Below are 7500 nucleotides of genomic sequence, written 5' to 3' on the forward strand. Positions count from 1 at the left end.
TCCGACGTGTTTATGATGCGCCAGCGGACGTCATAAATGTGCGTCTGCTGCTGTGGGGAAACTATGGAAACTAGTTTTCTATACAGCGTGTTAGGAAAATATCACTCGACACCAGGTTGAGAATCAATAATCAGGTACTAATTTATTCTTGCAAGAAGGAGCAGAGTTAAATCACATACAAAGGATATGGTTTAACTCACACACATGGGGTATGTTGCTCAACGGAGCAGGAAAAAACATAGTCCAAAATACAGGAGATAACAACAAAGTCGTAAATTGAGGTGGCGCTAATATCAGCCGCGGGTACCGGAAAAGCGCCGGGTCATCTGCGATGGGTCATCTGTGACGTCTTCTGGACTTCCTTCACGCCTCATAGAAATTAGATATGTAGGAGACAACAAGTATGTGTCTGTCTCCTCATAAAGATCAACAACCTGAAATGCCCTGCCTCCTCCTATCATAAAGAGGCAGCTGCAAGGTCGTACACAGTTCAGAGCCACACATGATATCAGTACATTAAAACAAACCCAAAGAGGACACAACAGTTTTCTCCAACACAGCGGAGTCCACCCCCACACAAAAAAATACCTTCCCGCGCCTCTGCATGCCTATTACAGCTGAATGCGGCGATTACCATTTTGTTCAGCAAAACGCCTCACAAACATATTAAGATCAACAGCTTTAGTGCGTTTTGATTCAATGCTGAGTCCAGCCAAACTTGACAGTCTCTTCTCTGTCATTGTAGACCGCAAATACCTCATTCCTTCCGTGTACTTGGGTCCAAATGCTTCTCGTTTTGCGCTGTCCCCCCGTTCAAATGAAATCGCCGCCAATCATATTTCCAAGCTCGCGCCAGGGCCGGGGGAGGGGTTACAATACTCGCGTCTTGTGCTGCATTCACTTGCACTCGGACATTAGAGATTTTCTCTCATAAATGGCCGATGAGCCACAACTTTTCTTTCAAAACAAAGCTGCCAACTGGGGTGGCAGCTGGGGTGGCAAGGCATTTTTCTGAGGTGGCAGCTGCCACCCCGTGCCACCCCATAGAACCGCCACTGGTTTGCGTTGACTACTTAACTAACCAATTTTCTCTAACAAACATACTTAATTTAAGTACTTATTTTAAATCTTATACCAAGACTATCCAATTAGTTTTAACCCCTAACCTAACCCTAAATAATTTAGTTTGAATTGACATCATTAACTATGAGTTCAAAACTTGGGAAGAGAACAGGGCCTTCAATAACTTGAAAGATGTCTGCAAAATGTCTGGCTCTGTGAACCTTTTGTGAACTTCATCAGGATAGCGTTGTCCGAACAGCTTAAAACCACCTGGAAATGATGAGTGTTGTCGTGAGCTAGCTGAGTTATGAATTATAACATTGGTAGCTAAATAACTAGCTACCAATGTTATCATTCACAATACCAAGTCATTACATATTGCTTAATTAACCCATTTAGCACACTCATATCCTTCAACAGAATAGTGGTTCTTATATTAAATATTATATAAGAAAGTCACATGTATAGTGCAGTGTTATCTAACGCAACCACTATTGGTCCTCGACTTCTGTTATGTAGCCAAAATGGCGATTGAGACACCTCAAGCGTTTCACACTCAAATTTGTCAAAATGAGTCACAGGAACACTTTCATAATCTGAAACCCTTCATGTATTCCTTTTCATCTCTCTTTTTATTTTTGCTTTCTGTCACAAATGCATGGTCTTCCTTTCACACACAAGCTGGCTCTGTCTCTCTAAGGCAGGGATTCCTGGGGGAGGAGGGTGTGGAGAGGCAAGCCTGAGAAAGTAGGGCCATATGGTGACTGTGGGGTGTAGTGGTTGGGTCTTCCCCCCTCAACAACCAACACTGCTGCTGGCGCTACACACAGCTTCGTCTGAAGGGGTCCATCAGGCTGTTTTATCCTCTAAAGCTGTCCAGTTGCCCTGTCTTAGACCTGTTGTGAGTCCTCAAAATGACATAAATATGATACGATACGACAATATGATACGATAATACGATACGATAATAAAATGGTCAGATCAAGTCTGAAATTTGACTTCCATCACAGCAAATTTCTGACTTGATCTGACCATTAAAGTACTATCGTATCATGGGTTAAATTATAATGATTTTACATGATTTTCTTCAAGATACTCCAACATGAGGTTGAGGATGTCTTTCACGATGCATAATAGCTATCTGAGGTCAGGGAAGCGGGACCGATTTAAAAATCTGGTGGATAGAAGTTAATGAAAAAAAAAAGAGAAACTCTCCCCTGTCTCGCCAATTGCCATCAAACTGACATTGAAAAGGGCATTTATCTTCCAGCAGCAGTCTCCATCGCTGTTCAGTTGCCAATAGTGTAATATTGTGTTTGTAACCAGCAGGTCCCTTGTGCAAATGTATTTAAATGTGTGAATAATAAGCAGGAGGATACAGGCAAAACATGCCAGAGAAAATCAAAGCTGAACTCCTGTCGATGAAGCTTGGCTACTCTACTCTCTTTTTCAGCAGTTTGCATTTTAAACATTGCTTTTCTTCCATGTTGTACAATTATAAACACCAGAATCTAGCCAGGTTTTAAATTATGATGCTTCATTGAATTGGAAATCCATTTTCAACATGGAGGTGTGTGTGATTAGCCGTGATTGCCTCGCATTAAAATAACAAAACTGTTTTGTTGTTGAGTAGAGCTGGGTTGTGTGGTCTGTACATTTTATATTTTGACATTTTAACAAGCAGATGTTATCCAGAGGGACTTGCAGTAACATTTTTACTGCCACTACAAAATGGCCACTATATATCTACAGTTAATAGGTTTTTTTTTTATCAATAGCAATGACTCAACGATTATGCTAGGTACTTTCAACGCTCTGTATCTCGCACATCTGGTCAAGAGAAAGGATGTTTGTCTATCATTGGCATAGTGAAATACTATCTTGCTAATATTTTGAAGGTAATATCTACCATGTTCTCTAGTTAAGGGTTATAGCATGCTAACACTTCGGATGCTAACACACTAAACTAGCATGCTTAGTGTTAGCATGCTAGCACTTGAATGCTAAAGAGTAGCATTCAACAGAAACCACACTAAAAGCTGATGGGAATACTAGTTTTTGGTCATAAACTGAAGTATTTAACTAATTCAACCAAATGTAAAAGCCAATCCATCCAATAATTGTTAAATTATATCAGATTGGAGTCATTGGACCAATGTTCGAATTGATTTATCTACTGACACAATCATCACTGGTTGCTAGCATGGCATGGCTTTGCTAGCGTGGCTCAACATTTATTGGGGTTAGAAGATAGTTACATTGAGTGAAAAATGAAAAGATGTATTGATTGTATAGAAGAAAATAAAGGGTTTTCAGAAGGAGAACAGAGCGAGAGAGAGTCACATATAGGGTTAACTCATCTTTACAGCCACCTCCCAAAATAGTGAAGACGAGATTAAGTGGCTGGACTGTCTCCCTGAGCAGACTCTCACCTGCTTCAGTCCCCACAGACCACAGCTAGGAAATTAGGTGTCTGGGAGGGAACATGATGGTGAACTCGACCAGACAAGACAAACACAGTCTTGTTTCTGCAATGTAGTACAACTCTGACCTGGAATTCTTTATAGGCGATCAAAATTGTTACGTTAAACTTTGTTATGGAATGAAATCACAAACTATAAAGAGTTTTAAGACAAAAACATGGAATAGGTAGCAACATCGTAAAAAGGATACCTTGCTTTATTGTCTATTTTACTACAAATGGGACCATCTTTTAGAAAAATAACATCATGTACATGTATCATGTTCTGTGGGACAAATAAAGGTAGGCCTATTCTGATTCTGATATTCTGGTCATGCTGTACTGAATAAAATGTCAAAAGCTATTGAGACCATAAACTCCAACCCAGTCTCACGGCATTTCGTGTTATAGTCACGAAATTCATTTAATCTATTGATTCGTGTTCACCAACACGATTTTAGCATTTTTTTTTCGTGTCACACAGAACGATTTTAAAAGCAATGTATTTCTATTGGTAGTATATTTCGTGCCTGCACCATGTCTTTTTGTCCGGTCGGGTCTTGGAAGACCAGAAGCTGTGTGGTTCATAAAAACATTTTCTTACTCAATATCTTACCCTAAGCCTAACCCTATCCCTTTTATTTTAAATAGTATAATGTCTGAGTTTTTTTGCCGCACGCGAGGAAAATAAATGGCTCAGAGCCTCAGAATACTGAAATCTGTATTTTTTTTTTTTAAATGTTCCTTCTAATTTGTTATTATTTGGTGCAGGCACGAAACATACTACCAATATAAATACATTGCTTCTGTGTGACACGAAAAAAATGCGAAAATCGTGTTGGTGAACACGAATCAATAGATTCATTTCGTGACTATAACACGAAATGCCGTGAGACTGTGTTGCAACCGAATATGTTTACTAAGGTAATATATCAAGGTATAAGTCATGTCATTTTTTTCATAGACTTCTATACAATCAGACTTATTTCTGCAAGGAGTGGGGTTAGAAAGAATTGAGGTTTAAGGGCCAAATGTCCCGTTCATTTGTGGTTCTTCACAATAAGGTTTCTGTCAATGTTTCCTGACTCTTCCTATGGATTTTCTGCTTCTGTTTCTTCGTAACATCCTGGTTGGTTCTTCGTTCTGTGTTTGCTGCTTTTCCATGTTTCGTTATTTTTTTGCCTGCTCCTTTAGTTTAGTGTTTTTACACCAGCTTCACTTTACCAAAGTTTGCCTTTTGTTGTTTTTATACCATGGGTCCTTTTCTCTTCCGTGTTTGGGTCTAACTGCCTTCGAGACCTTGTGAAATCCCCGCTCTACGTTCATCAGATTGAGCAGCTCATGCACAAAGTTTGAGAGCAAGCATCTTCTGGTTGGTGCTAATGGGAAAAAAAACATTGTCATACAAATGTATAGTAGCACGAACAAATTATTTAAAGCAAGGAAGAAAAGCTAGTCTGTCATACGAAAGCAATGATGAGTCGATTTTTATTCCATATTTTATTCCTTCTTATTCCATTCCATTGCAATGTAAATACTGTTATATATTTTACTATATTTTTTATTATTTTTAATATTTTTCTAGTGCCTGTGTTTTTAATTCTTGTTTGACTTTTATGTATGCACCATGACACCAAGTAAAATTCCTCGTACGTGTAAACCTACCTGGTAATAAACCTGTTTCTGATTCTAATTCAAGGTTCAAGGTTCAAGGTTCTTTATTGTCAATCTGACATAGCTACAGAGTAATTATGTAGTTGAAAATCTTATGTCACAGGCTTCTCCAACAGTGCAACATAATAACATAATAACAATAAGAGCAAGAGCAATACAAAAAGAATAATAGTTATAAAATAAAATAAAGTGATGCAGTACGAGTCTATATACAAGTTATTGGAATGATATATATATATATATTAGGTATTAGATACATATTACTGAGTAGCAGATGAATGTTTGAAGTTGTTTCAACAGTCTCACTGCCCGCGGGAAGAAACTGTCTCCGAATCTTCTTGTCCTTGCCAGGATGCTGCGGTAACGTCTGCCAGACGTCAACAGAAAGAACAGTTTGTGGCTGGGGTGATGGGGGTCTTTGATAATCCGTAGTGATTTCTTCCTGAGCCGCTGGGAGTAAAGGTCCTCCATGGATGGCAGCTCCGTCCTGGTGATGTGCTGTGCAGTTTTCACCACCCTCTGTAAAGCCTTACGATCGAGGTCGGTGCAGCTGCCGTACCAGGCCGTCATGCTGCCAGTCAGGATACTCTCTATCGTGCACCTGTAGAAGTTGCAGAGTATCCTGGAATCCATGTTGAACCTCCTCAACCTGCGGAGGAAGAAGAGCCGCTGTCGAGCTTTCTTGGTGATGGTGGTGGTGTGAAGAGACCATGTCAGGTCCTCAGTGATGTGGACCCCAAGGAACCTGAAGCTTTTGACTCTCTCCACCGTAGTCCCATTGATGGCGATGGGGGCGTGTCCCTCTCCCTGCTGCTTCCTGTAGTCCACAATCAGCTCCTTTGTTTTGCTGATGTTGAGATGGAGGTTGTTCTCCTGGCACCAAGATGTCAGGTTTTCGACCTCCTCTCTGTATGCCGTCTCGTCATCGTCTGTGATCTGGCCGATGACGGTCGTGTCATCAGCAAACTTCACGATGGTGTTGGAGCTGTGTGTGGCCACGCAGTCGTGGGTGAACAGGGAGTAGAGGAGAGGGCTGAGCACGCAGCCTTGAGGGGCACCGGTGTTTAGAATCAGGGTGGAGGATGTGATGTTTCCCACCCGCACTGCCTGGGGTCTGCCCGTCAGGAAGTTCAGGATCCAGTCACAGAGGGCGCTGTTGAGCCCGAGGTCTCTGAGCTTGATGGCCAGCTTGGAGGGCACAATGGTATTGAATGCTGAACTGTAGTCAATGAACAGCATTCTCACATATGTGTTCCTGTTCTTCGGGTCCAGGTGTGAGAGGGCAGTGTGGAGGGTGAGGGCTATGGCGTCGTCTGTGGACCTGTTTGCTCTGTAGGCAAACTGCAGGGGGTCCAGAGATTCAGGGAGGGAGGAGGTGATGAATAATTTGACTAACCGCTCAAAGCACTTCATTATGGTGGAGGTGAGTGCTACTGGGCGGTAGTCGTTGGGGCAGGTGATGATTGTCTTTTTCGGGACAGGAACGATAGTGGAATGTTTGAAGCATGTGGGGACTACAGACTGCAGCAGGGACCTAATTCTGATTCTGATGAGATATAGTTATCATAAAAACATTCTCCCAGAATAAGACGCTATTTTGAAACGGGGCCAAACACATTGGATTTACTTTTCTGACCCTGAGGTTGCCACTATCTGCCGTACACAACTATAACTAACTAACTCAACATCCACTCTGTATGCTAAATATCTGCCCTCCCCTCACCTCTATACCTGCACCCAGCTATGATGACACCCACGTCCTCATCCATCATCTCTGGATCCGCACACCCCCCTCACTCCGAGCTTACATTAATTTCACACCGACGAGCAAGATTTATTAAATTATTGATGGAGGGGAGTGAGGTGCGAGGGGAAAAAGGGATGAGATATATTAGTAAGATAGAGATTCACACGCGACCTAACTGTGATTCTGCGCTACTATTTTTGTCAAATTTTTTTTTTCTTCTGATTTGGAGACAGTGTGAACTTTTGTACAGAAGCTCGACATCTGGTATCTGAAGGCCGAAACCTTCAACAGCTCTGATTTAAAAGCCAGTCCGAGGCAAAAGCTTTCCTTTTATCTCCCTCTCGTCACTCCATCTTATTCTCCTATCTTCACCTGATACTCTCCCGACTGTTCTCCATCCCCTTTCCCCTCTCTCTCCACCTCATATTGTGCTTCAGGTTGAATGATTAGGACGGAGGAAGGGGTGGATGTTGCCTCCCTTTAGCATTATCTTGGTTTGGGTATGTTATGATCTCTGCTTTATTTTGTATGAACATTCTTCTGTTTTGGTTTGGTT

Source organism: Trematomus bernacchii, unplaced genomic scaffold (assembly GCF_902827165.1).
Source record: "Trematomus bernacchii unplaced genomic scaffold, fTreBer1.1, whole genome shotgun sequence".
Classification (NCBI taxonomy): Eukaryota; Metazoa; Chordata; class Actinopteri; order Perciformes; family Nototheniidae; genus Trematomus; species Trematomus bernacchii.